We start from the raw sequence: 13,093 nt of genomic DNA, 5'->3' as shown, positions 1-13,093 counted from the left end.
CAGCTTCCCCTATAGTCCCCTGAACACTATCAGAGATGGCTTCTGAATGCAGATCCTGGAGTAAACCCTGAGCACCTTTGGGTGTTGTCCCCAAACAAAAACAAAAAAGAAATAGAGCTATTAATTTGTATGGTAAAGTAAAGGTCCTCCCGTTGATCATCGATTTGCTCGAGCGGGCCCAGTAACGTCTCCATTGGAGACTTTGTTGTTACTGTGTTTGGCATATCGAATACGTCACGGGGAGCTTGCCGGGCCCTGCCATGCGGGCGAGATACTCTCGGTAGCTTGCCGGGCTCTCCGAGAGGGGTGGAGTAATTGAACTCGGATCGGCCATGTTGGCTGCGTGCAAGGCAAATGCCCTACCGCTGTGCTATCGCTCCCAACTATTGACCCTATCCTATGGTCCACATTCATATCCTACTTCTGGAAACCCGTAAAAGTTATCATGACATATATTATATGGCAAAAAAATAATTGCATGTGTGATTAAATGAATATTTTTCATTGAATAACCATATGACACACAGTTACATAGTTGTTCACAATTGGCTTTCAGTAATACAATGTTTGAATGAATAATTTTTAATTTGTATTTTGGGCCACACCTGGTGGTACTCAGGGCTTACTCCTGGCTCTGTGCCCAGGAATCATTCCTTGCAGGGCTTGGGGACCATGCGAGAGGCCAGGGATTGAATCCAGCTGGCCGCAAGCAGGGCAAGTGCCCTCACCACTGTATTCTCTCTCTTCAGCCCCTAAATAAATAATTTTGAGATGAGAGCTTATCCTGGGTTATCTGAATGGAACTTAATGATACTCACAAATTTCCTTATTAGAAGGTGACAGAGGCATATTTGACAGAAAAGATAAACCAAGGCAACCAGAAAGGTAGAGTTGGAGAGGTGTGGCTAAAAGCCAAGTGTCTGGTTGACATCACCAGAATTTGAAAGAGACAACAAACAGATTTTCCCCTAAAGTCTCCAAAGAGATGACAAGCCCTGTTGATGCTTTGATTTGGGGCTTAGTGCTACTGAATTTGAATGTCTGGCCTTCAGAACTGTGAAAGAACAGAACTCTTGTGTTTTAAGCTCTTGAGTCTACGGCTGTTACTTATAGCATCCACAGGAAACTGATCTGGCACTAGATGTAGAAGATTGCTGTGTCTTATTTGTCCTGGGCTGCCTATACAGAAAATAACAGTTCTAGATGCTAGAAATCTAAGCTGAAGGTGCATGCTGTTAGGTTTCTGATGATGACTGTATTCCAGATTTTCTGATATCTGTTCCTCAATTTATTCCCAGATGGCCTTTCCTTTGGGTATATGCAGTTATGTTGTCTCCTGTAAATTCACCAGTCCTTGAGGGTTGGACCACAGTCTTTATGAGCTCATTTACCTTAATTACTTCCTATGTCCAAGTAAGTCACTTTGGGGGTAGAGATTCAACATAGTCATGGGAAAGAGGCACAGTTAATCCCATAAACATGTTGCAACAAATACCTAAAAGTGTTGAAGTGAATTGGGAATTTGATAATAGGAGATGCTAAAAGAACATTGAGATATAAGAGAGAAAAAGTTTATAATGCCTAGGACAAAACAGAAATATAAGAATTAAATGCACTGCTAGGGAAGGCTCAGGGGGAAAGAGGAATGGTCATGAAAACTACATAGATAGAATACATATACTGGGGAAGAAGGGATAGTATAGTGGGGAAGGTGTTTGCCTTGCACATAGCCAACCCGGGTTCACCCCCTGGCACCATATGTAGTGCCCCAACCACTTCCAGGAGTAATTCCTGAGTGCAGAGCCAGGAGCAACCCTTGAACATCACTGGGTGTGACCCCCCCGAAAAAAGCATACATATATTATTCTAAATAGAATGATGATAGATACGTGAATGTTCAAAATGCTGCTGGCGAGGGCTTAGAAGGAAAAGAGAAATGTATTATTGGAAAGTGAATAAAAATATATATTTATTGTGCCAAAGAGATAGTACAATGGTAAGGTGCTTGCCTTGTACATGGCAACCCAGGTTCAATCCCCAGAATTGCAATGCTCCCCTGAGCACTTCCAGGAGTGATTCCTGAGAGAACCAGGAGCAAACCTTGAGCACCACAGTGTGGTCCCCCACTTCCCCCTCAAAAAAAAAAGCAAACTTTTTTTTTAGGTCACACCCGGCAATGCACAGGGGTTACTCCTGGATCTACCCTCAGGAATTACTCCTGGCGGTGCTCAGGGGACCATATGGGATGCTGGGAATCGAACCTGGGTGGGCCGCGTGCAAGGCAAACACCCTATCTGCTGTGCTATTGCTCCAGCCCCCCTAGAGTAAAATGTAAATAGAAAGAAATCTAGGGGTAAATTGTGAAGCAAGAAGGATCCAGAATTGTGAAGCAGAAGTAATAGTGAAATTGGTGGGCCCCTACGGGTGACTTATGTGAGGCAGAGAGGAAAGACTGCCACTTTCTCCTGATCCACCTCTGCCACCCCGGGGACTGGCTGGGAAGGCTAGGATCTGATAAAGTAGCCAGTTCGAGACCTTACCCAGGACTTCATTGTCCTTGTCTTTTTCACAGAAAAGAATTTTAGGAATAGAGGAGCACTGAAGTAAAAAAAAAATTTTATTTGGAGGCTTTTTGATGAAGGGGATGGAGGGAGAGAGAGGGAGAGAGAGCATTATGCTCAAGAGAAAACGCAGGTTTCTCCAAAGGAGAAGAGAACCACAGTACACATCTCAAGAGGTGAGATGAAGGTGATACATGTGCTTGGGCACCACACCTACTTGACTACGTGGACATAAGCAGAACATGGGTTTGGGTAACATATAGGCATGCTTCCTTTGTTGAAGTTGGCTTTTATAGGGTTTTTCCCAAGCTTCCCCACATGGGAATTTCTAGCTAGGTAAGATTCCATTGCTTGTGTGGCTGCCAAGTGGGAAGAGTTAGGAGTGGTTGATGGTCTTCTTTGAAATTCCTTTCCTTGGCCTTTGTTCCTGCAGGAGCTTCCCTTGGAGGGGAGATCCAGCCTTCTCTGGGTCTCTGGTGCCATATAAAGCCTTAGTTCCTGAGATCATAAGATGGGCTCTTTGTAGCCTTGGGGCTATTAATTTTATTACTTCCTAGGAATCCCATTGCCATGGGGACTCTTCTACCTACCTACATCAATAGTATAGTGGGTAGGGTATTCGCCTGCATGTAGCTGACTGGATTCAATCACTGGCATCCCTTATGGTCCCCTCAGCACTGCCAGGATGAATTCCTGAGCACAGAGCCAGGCATAACCCCTGAACATTGCCGGTGTGGCCCAAAAACCAAAACAACAACAACAAACTCCAGAATTGAATGATTTGGGAAATTTTCAGGCTGTCCAAATTGCAAGAAGGAATTCCAAACTACAATATACATATTTTTAAATTTCCCCTCAAGAGCCCTAAGCTAAGGCAGCAGGAATGGTCTATATAATCAGCTTTTCAAGGCAACTCTCTGCATCCCAATTTGCATTCACCAATACATCTAATTCACGGGTATGTTGTTTCTTTTGTTTATTTGTTTTGTTTGTTTTAGGGTCACACCCTACAATACTCAGGGGTTACTCCTGGCTCAACTCTGCACTCAGACATTACTCCTGACAGTGCTCAGGGAACCTATGGCATGCTGGGGATTGAACCAGGGTCTACTGCATCCATAGCAAGTGCCTTACCCGCTGTACTATTCCTGTTGCCCCATGCAAAGTGTAGTATATATAAAATTTTTACACACATATAGTTTATTGTTGGGAATGTAAATCTGCAGAGAAATCCAAGTGGTGACTGGGGGCCTTTTGCTTGCACTGGAAAAATTAGGTCTGTGATTCCTGGATCCTCTCAATGTCTCAACAGAAGTTAATCATAGAGATGGGATTAGCTACAAACATTTGTAGATCCTTTTGTTTAGGGCCAGAGCAATAGTAGAATAGTAGAATGGTAAGGTGCTTGCCTTGTACAAGGCCAACCTGGGTTTGATCTCCAGCATCCGATATGGTCCCCCAAGTACCGCCAGGTGCAGAGCCAGGACTAAGACAGGCAAACAAAACAAAACAAAAAGATCATCTTTGGGGCTAAAGTGATATTACAGCAGGTAAGCTGTTTGTTTTGCACAAAGCCAACCCAAATTCGGTCCCCAGCACTCCATATACCCTCCCCTGCGCCCTCCAGGAGAAAGTCCTGAGGACATCCAGGTGTGCCCTCTCAACCAGCAACAACAACAAAAAGATCCCTTTATCTCAGAGTGTTAGTGCCTGTAACTTCCATGGGAGAGCCACAGATTTTTTAGACTCTTATATTCACAGACACACTCTCTGACTAGATTGAAAGAAACACGGACACAAGGAAATGAAGAAAAATTGTTGAACCTCACAAATTATCCTAGAAGGATACAAACTTAAACAACACCACTGCAAACATGTGCTCCCCTTCAAGAGAAAGTAGAAATGATTCAGGAAGCAGAGCATTGAGGGAGCATCTCAAGCCACAGTGAATAATTCTAAGCTTTGAAAGAATAGAATAGGCCCAGCTGGATTCCAAAGTTTCCTGGTAACAATCAAACCTTTCCCTTTCTCCCTTTTTCAGTATAGGAATGTTGAAAATTCTTAATCTCTGTCCAAGCCACCATGGTCTTCTGGGAAAAGAAAACTTGTTTTCTAATTTCACAGGTCCAGGGATGTAGAGGAATTTTGCTTCAGGGGAAAAGTCTCACTTTACCCGATTTAGATGAAGAGATTTCAAATTTTGTTTTGTTTTGTTTTGCTTTGGAGCCACACTTGACAATGCTTCAGGGGTTACTTCTGGTTCTACACTCAAGAATCACTCCTGGAGGTGCTGGGGACCCTAGGGGATGCTGGGGATTACCCTACCAGCTGTAATTTGTCTCTGGCCACAGAAGGGATTTCAAACTTCTGAGCTGAGGGTATTACAGTGAGGGTTTTTCCCTTTTCTGGGCCACACCCAGCGATGCTCAGGGGATACTTGTGACTCTGCACTCAGGAATCACTCCTGGCACTGCACAGGGAACATCTGGGATGCCAGGGATCAAACCCCAGCCGGCCATGTGCTAGGGAAGGACCTACCCACTAATATTGATCCAGCCCCACAGTGAGAGTTTTGAACTTGAATTGATGGTGAAATGGGATCAAACTTCTGGGCACAGAACCTACAATATGACTTAGGGAGAATATGCTTTGTGTACGGCATACTTCAGCTTGATCCCCAATACCACATGAATCCCCCAACCCAGAGCATCCAGGAGTAGCCCCTGAGCAACACTGGATGTAGCAAAAAAAATTGGTGAGGGCTATTAGGATAAAGTTCCTGTATTTTGCATCTTGAGTGGATGTTGTAGGCTGATAACATCCCCATCCTGCAAATGGTATGAATGTTCTCAGTCCTGGAACCTTGACTATATTTGAGATGGAGGAAGGAAGGAAGGAAGGAAGGAAGGAAGGAAGGAAGGAAGGAAGGAAGAAGGAAAGGAAGGAATTTCTTAAGTGTGATTAAAATAAGACTTGAAGAGATTGTCTTGCATTACCCAAGGGGCTCTAATTATAATCATAATTGTCCTTATTAGAGGGAGCCAAATATTTTAGTGATGTGGCCACAGCTATCACTCCATGTTGGCAGCCACCTAAAACTGGAAGAGACTACAAGTAACTGCTCCCCTTAAAGACTGTGAAGCTAATATGGCTTTGCAGGCATTTGGATTTGGTCTCCTATTCCCCAGAACTGCGTTTGAATACATTTTATAAAAAAATTTGGGCCTCGGCTAGTGATGCTCAGAGGTTACTCCTGCACTCAGAAGTCACTTCTGGCAGTGCTCTGGGGACCATATGGATGTTTGGGATCAAACCTAGGTCAATCGTGTGTAAGGCAAGCTCCCTAGTGTTGTACTGTCTCCAGCTCTTCGAAATCATTTCTTATGTTTTGTCACCAGGTTTATGATAATTTGCTTTTTTCGAATGTAGAAGCATATCTGACTATGATCAGAGTGTACTCTAGGCTCTGTACTCAGGTGTAGGATAACACTGTTCTATCCTTCCTGCATAGCTTCAAGTAGTTTAGGTTTATTGGGTTGCTCCCCTCACAGTGCTCCCATTCCTCTGTGTTTATTTGTAACTTCTTTCTTTGTGCTCTGCTGACTTGAAAATTTTGCATGTCATCCTTGCGCAGGGGCCATCCTAATCTTGCGCAGGGGCCATGCTAATCTTCTCTGTATCGTTCCAATTTTAGTATATGTGCTGCCAAAGTGTTTTTCTCTTCTCCCTGAGTCCTTTGCATAGTTTATTCAGAGCAGTGTCCTTTTTGTATGGAGACAAGAAGACGGAATAGGCTATGATTTTGTAACTTAACTCTCAGTGATATTTTCCTCCTGGGTATCTGTTCTCTTGACCTAAGCCTCAGCTGCCCTTACTTCCTAGTGCCCCGCAAAGCAGGGTCCCGACGAGGGACTGGATGGAACCAGGGCAAGCGGTAAGTTATGTGCTACCCTGGCATCGAGATGGGCCTGGCCAAAGTGCCATAATGCTTAACTATAAGTTTAGACCTTGGTCATGGACAAATGCTGTTATGATCCAAAAAGTAATAACTATATTTGGACCCTGCTAGGATTAGGAATGATTAATCTGGCCTGAGTGCTGTAGTCTGAGTCTGTGGCAAGATGTCCTCAGAAGAGCTACCCTACAAGCCTCAATGTTATCTCTCACTGTGTCCATACAAAAATAACTAGTATTTCGACACCAGACCCACCATTATTTGAGATTTTACCCCAACACTCAGATCTGCTGAAAAGGCAACAATAGACAATTTGTGTTCTATTGCTGGTTATGAATAACATATGATGTCGTGTGGCTGCAGTAGGGCCATGTGGTTTTGAAGTTCTGAAATTTTAACACTTAAATCTGGAGGGATTTCTGCCAAAAGCCACTGGGTTTAGAGATCTGCTCCTGAGTCTCTGGGATCATGGCTGTTGAGCAGCTTGATGAGGAGCCAGAGAGGCCGTTCGTGGGCGATGACTTGGGGTCTCTTTGGGGTGGGCAAGACAGGCCCGGCTCCCCTCCCCCCCTCCCGTGAGGCCCAACAAGTTTCGTCACTGCGGACCCAAGCCTGACTGTCCAATGGCCTCTGGAAGATGACAGCCACCAAGTCGCCAAGAGGGAGCAGGCAGAGGGACAGCACCCATTCCTCCCTGGGGTGGCCAGGCAACAGTAACCTACTGCGGGGTCCGACACATTTCTGCCAAAAGCCACTGGGTTTTGAGATTTGTTTCTGAGTCTCTGGGATCAAGGCCGTTGAGCTGCTTGATGAGGAGCCAGAGAGGCCGTTCGTGGGCAATAACTTGGGGTCTCATTGGGGTGGGGAGGACAGGCCCGGCTCCACCCCTCCCACCCCCCCATCCCGTGAGGCCCAACAAGTTTCATCACTGCGGGCTCAAGCCTGACTGTCCAATGGCCTCTGGAGGATGACAGCCACCAAGTCACCAAGAGGGAGCAGACGGAGGGACAACACCCTTTCCTCCCTGGGGTGGCCTGGCGACAGTAACGTACTGTGGAGTCCGGATGCATTTCTGCCAAACACCGCTGGGTTTTGAGATTTATTTCTGAGTCTCTGGGATTATGGCCATTAAGCAGCTTGATCAGGAGCCAGAGAGGCCATTCCTGGGCGATGACTTGGGGTCTCGTTGGGGTGGGGAGGACAAGCCCGGCTCCACCCCCATCCCGTGAGGCCCTATGTGTCTCGTCACTGGGGGCCCAAATGTGACTATCCAGTGGCCTCAGACGGATGGTGGCCACTGGGCCACCAGGGGGAACAGGCCAAGGCACAAAACCTATTCCCACCTGGGTTGGCCCTGCACCGGTAGCCTACTGCAGAGACCAGACCCATTTCTACCTAAAGCCACTGGGTTCTGAGATTCGTTTCTGAGTCTCTGGGATCATGTCTATTAAGCAGTTCAATTAGGAACCAAAGAGGCCTTGCCTCCAATTATATAGCTGAGCCGGAGGTGGTTTGTGGGTGTGTTTCCCACATACCTAACTTTTGGCCGTATACTTTCTTGGTAAACTTTGCCCCAAGTTTTTGGGGTCTGGCCAAAGGCACAGCAGCAATGTTGGGGTATCTGGAAGTCTGAAGGCGCCATGAGGCTGCTGATGCACTCGCCTCACAGGTACAGATTGACCTGCTGGCGGCACCATACCCCCAGGAAGGGCTTTCTTGTGTTGATTTGGCTACCAGACTGGGTGCAGTGTCATCCCAGAGTGCTGAAAAGTTGGAGAGACTAGAGAGCAGGGAAAGAGTGAGAAAGAGCAGAGCAGTATGATGGAGCTCGGGGAGATGAGCAGGAGAGACAAAAGGAGACGGGAATGAGAAGAGGGTGAGACTAGAATGGGAGGCTCAGAGAGACTGGGGCAGGCGCATGGGGAGAATGGAATAAACAGCAAATGATCAACCAACCGGCTCGGCCCTCGTTTCCTTCTTTGTCTGTCCCATGGCCCGGGACCCCCTGGCTGGGGAAGTGGCCTGCCCCCCACATGCGGGCGATTAGGGTCAGGCCTTTCAGGTCACTGTTGGCCCTGATCCGGGATCCTGTGTGGTGCTAGGGATCAAATCTTTTTATTTTTTTCTTCTTTTTTTGTAGGAGTACTGCTATTTTTTCAGCCACTGATTAGCTGATTGAATTGTGCATGAACTCCACCTTACTTTTTTTTCTTTTTCCATTTTTTATAATTTTATTTATTGAATCACCATGAGAGCAGTTACAAAGCTTTTGGGTCTAAGTCTCAGTCATACAATGAAACACCCGTACCTTCACCAGTGCCCATTCTCCACCACCAAAAATCCCAGTATACCCCCATCCCACACCCTCCCCCTGCCTGTGGGGCAGATGATTTCTACATTACTCTCTCTCTACTTTGATCACATTCACTATTTCGACACCAGACCCACCATTATTTAAGATTTTACCCCAACACTCAGATCTGCTGAAAAGGCAACAATAGACAATTTGTGTTCTATTGCTGGTTATGAATAACATATGATGTCGTGTGGCTGCAGTAGGGCCATGTGGTTTTGAAGTTCTGAAATTTTAACACTTAAATCTGGAGGGATTTCTGCCAAAAGCTGCTGGGTTTCGAGATTTGTTTCTGAGTCTCTGGGATCAAGGCCGTTGAGCAGCTTGATGAGGAGCCAGAGAGGCCGTTTGTGGGTGATGACTTGGGGTCTCGTTAGGGTGGGGAGGACAGGCCCGGCTCCACCTCCCCACCATCCCGTGAGACCCAACAAGTTTCGTCACTGCGGGCCCAAGCCCAACCGTCCAATGGCCTCTGGAGGATGACAGCCTCAAAGTCTCCAAGAGGGAGCAGGCGGAGGGACAACACCCTTTCCTCCCTGGGGTGACCCGGCGACAATAACGTACTGTGGAGTCCGGATGCATTTCTGCCAAACACCGCTGGGTTTTGAGATTTGTTTCTGAGTCTCTGGGATCATGGCCGTTAAGCAGCTTGATCAGGAGCCAGAGAGGCCATTTGTGGGCGACGACTTGGGGTCTCGTTGGGGTGGGGAGGACAAGCCCGGCTCCACCCTCATCCCGTGAGGCCCTGTGTGTCTCGTCACTGGGGGCCCAAATGTGACTATCCAGTGGCCTCAGACGGATGGCAGCCACTGGGCCGCCAGGGGGAATAGGCCAAGGCACGAAACCTATTCCCACCTGGGTTGGCCCAGCACCGGCAGCCTACCGCAGAGACCAGACGCATTTCTACCTAAAGCCACTGGGTTCCGAGATTCGCCTCTGAGTCTCTGGGATCATGGTCACCAAGCAGTTCAATCAGGATCCAAAGAGGCCTTGCCTCCAATTATATAGCTGAGCCGGAGGTGGTTTGTGGGTGTGTTTCCCACATACCTAACTTTTGGCCGTTTACTTTCTTGGTAAACTTTGCCCCAAGTTTTTGGGGTCTGGCCAAAGGCACAGCAGCAATTTTGGGGTATCTGGAAGTCTGAAGGCGCCATGAGGCTGCTGATGCACTCGCCTCACAGGTAGAGATTGACCTGCTGGCGGCACCATTCCCCCGGTAGGGATCAAATCTTAGTTGTCTGACTGCAAGACAAGGGCCTTATCCGCTGTCCTATCTCTCCAGCAATTGGTTACAACAGTCACAAAAAGTTAACTTGAGTCACTTGGAGGATAGATTTGAGGACTGCTGATGGAATTCAGATGTATGCTTGGTTGTTATTGAAGACAGTTTGAATATAGTTAGGATATAACTATATTGGAAAGTGTTTGGGTATAGTTGAGGCCATAAAATATAAGATTTAGTTGGGATTGGGTGGGTCATTAGATGGTGGTCTAGAAGTATTTATGGAGGTAGTAGGAAGATAAGTGGTGCTTATTGTTAGTATTTGGGTTGATTTGAGGGAAGCACTAAGTATAGTTGGGAGTTCTTGGAAAGTAGTTTTATACAGATATAGTTGGGAAAAATTGGGAGATGTGAGAGTAGTAATTTAAGATAAGATTGGGTACAATGGTAATTAAAAGAGGTTTTTTTTAATGTGGTTTGGGATTTAGAGGCTGCAGTTTCAAAACCAAGGGAAGGTAGGCATGCATATGCTGCCCAAGCCCATGTGCTGCCTGTACTCATGTGTTGCTGCCAAGCCCATCATATGCACCCCAGCACAGGTGTCACCTGCATGTCCCCTCTTGAGCTATACTTTATACTATACTTTATACTTTCATATCTAATACTGGGATGTATATTGGAGCTCTCTCCACTCTGGAGAAACCCTTGAGTGCATTCTCTCTTTCCCATTTCCCTTTTCTCAAAACTTCCAAATGAAATCTGTTTTTGATTTAAAAAATAAGCAAAGGTGGTAAAGGGATATTAAGAAGAAGAATTGGGCCAGTGAGATAGTACAGGGGTTAAGGAGTTTGACTTGTGTGTGACTGACTCCAGTTTAATCCCTATAGGCTCCCTAAAGCCCACCACAATTGATTCCCCGAACAAAGAGCCTGGAGTAAACTCTGAATACCATCAGGTGCGTGGCCATACAAGAAGATGAAGAAGTAGAAAATAAAAGAAGAAAGGGAAGAAGAGTTGCTGGGAACTCCTGGAAGGGGAATTTCATGGGTGAAGTTTGTGATTCTTGCAGAGAACTTTGGGGTTCAAATAAGGTATTATTCTTCGCGAATATTCGTGGGAATTAGAGGGAAGTTTGAGAGCAGAATAGTAGCTGGTAGAAGATAGTTTTGAATTGATTGTGAGGCTCTAGTAGGGGAGTTTAATTATGATATCTGAGGATCAATAAAGAGGTTTGGGGACATTGTTGAAGGCTGAGTGCAGAGCCAGGAATAACCCCTGAGCATGGCTGGATGTGGTCCAAAACCAAAAACGAAACAACAAAAAAAGAATAGTTGGAAGTATAGGGATAGTGGTACAAACTGCTGGAAAGTCAATGAAAGGTGTAGTGGTGAGTCCATGGACCATGGTTTAGAGGTAGAGCAGGTGACTGCTGGGATTAATTTGGGGGTGCAGGTGGGGGCTCATTGCTAAGATATTGAGAATGTTTGAGGGTGTTGAGAATTCTTGGAGAGCCATTTGGGGATCAACAGAGTACAGTTAGGATGGTACATAGGGAATGGGTTGAGGTCCATGGAGGGTGTTATGAATGCATGTTGGAGTTAGGTGGAGGGAGATTTAGAAGTGTTCTTTGACTTTTAAAATTTTTTATTTATTTATTTTTTTCTTTTTGGGTCACACCCGGTGATGCACAGGGGTTACTCCTGGCTCAGCACTCAGGAATTACTCCTGGCGGTGCTGAGGGGACCATATGGGATGCTGGGAATCCAACCCGGGTGGGCCGCATGCAAGGCAAACACCCTATCTGCTGTGGTATTGCTCCAGCTCCCTGACTTTTTTTTTAGAACTAGGCACTGGAGTGGGCTGGAGCGATAGCACAGCGGTAGGGCGTTCGCCTTACAAGCGGCCAATATGGCCGACCTGAGTTCGATTCCTCCACCCCTCTCGGAGAGCCCGGCAAGCTACCGAGAGTATTCTATATGCCAGACACAGTAACAACAAAGTCTCCAATGGAGACGTTACTGGGCCTGCTCGAGCAAATTGACGATCAACGGGAGGGCCTTTTTACCTTAGGCACTGGAGTGATAGTGCATGGGGTGAGGTGCTTGCCTTGCATGTGCAGCAGAGCTAGATTTAATCCCTGGCACCCCATAGGGTCCCCAGAGCCCTATCAGAAGTGGTCCCTGATCCTACAGCCAGGAGTAAAACCTAAGCACCGCTGGGTGTGTCTCCAAACCAAACAATAACATTAGTTTGAGGACTGATTACAGATGCTCACAGATGCTCTGGGGTAGTGGAGAGTATTATCACAGTTTGGCCGCTCATGAAGCAGATTGGATCAATGGACAATAGTTTGAGAGTGGAATGCAATTTGGGGGAGGAAGGAAGGCGAGTTGCAGGTTGCACTTCAGGGTAAGTGGAGACTAATTGGAGCTCGTGGTTTAGGGTGCAGTCAGGGGACGGCATGGAGGATATGGTGGGAGATGAAGTGGCAGCTGAGAGTGAGTGGTAAGAGGTCCTGCTGGGGGGGTTCGTGTGGGCGGAATGGGTGAGGGGCGTCTGAGCACGGAGGGGGCGTGGCCTCGTTGAAAGTGCTGCCGCCCGAAGAAAGCCTGTGCGCACGCGCCCCCAGCTCGTTAGCTCCAGGCGCTCCTAGGGCAGGAAAATCGAAGACTGGCGCTGGCGCCTGCGCACTTGGTCTCCGCCGCTGCTGTGATCGCGCCCCGCCTCTCGTTCCCGCCCCCCCACCCCCGCCAGGCTCGCGCGCCGCGGCCGAGGTGGCAGTGCTGCTGGGCGCGGACCGACTCGACTTATTGAACGGCGGGGGAGGGGTCGCCGCCGGTGCACCCCCCGCGGCCGGGCTGGCGCGCCTCTCCTAGCGCCCCCGACCGTCCGTTCCCCACCGGCCACCAGTCGCGCAGCTGAACGCGGCCCACGGCGGGGCGCGGAAGGGGAGTGAGCGCGAGCCTGTGGGGCGGACCTGGGGGCGAGGGAGGGCAGGCCGC

At 47.6% G+C, this 13,093-nt stretch overlaps 1 non-coding gene across 1 annotated transcript; it reads right to left on the bottom strand.

The window, feature by feature from the left end:
- Window positions 1-6,167: 6,167 nt before the first annotated feature.
- LOC130036784 (U6 spliceosomal RNA) lies at window positions 6,168-6,275 on the bottom strand. Its single transcript, XR_008794451.1, has one exon. It is a non-coding gene; the product is annotated as a U6 spliceosomal RNA (small nuclear RNA).
- Between the last annotated feature and the right edge of the window lie 6,818 nt (window positions 6,276-13,093).

The sequence above is a fragment of the Sorex fumeus genome, unplaced genomic scaffold (assembly GCF_029834395.1).
Source record: "Sorex fumeus unplaced genomic scaffold, SorFum_2.1 ptg000065l, whole genome shotgun sequence".
In the NCBI taxonomy this organism is placed as follows: domain Eukaryota; kingdom Metazoa; phylum Chordata; class Mammalia; order Eulipotyphla; family Soricidae; genus Sorex; species Sorex fumeus.
The sequence above is the reverse complement of the archived record's forward strand: the minus strand, read 5'-3'. Positions and strand labels throughout refer to the sequence as shown.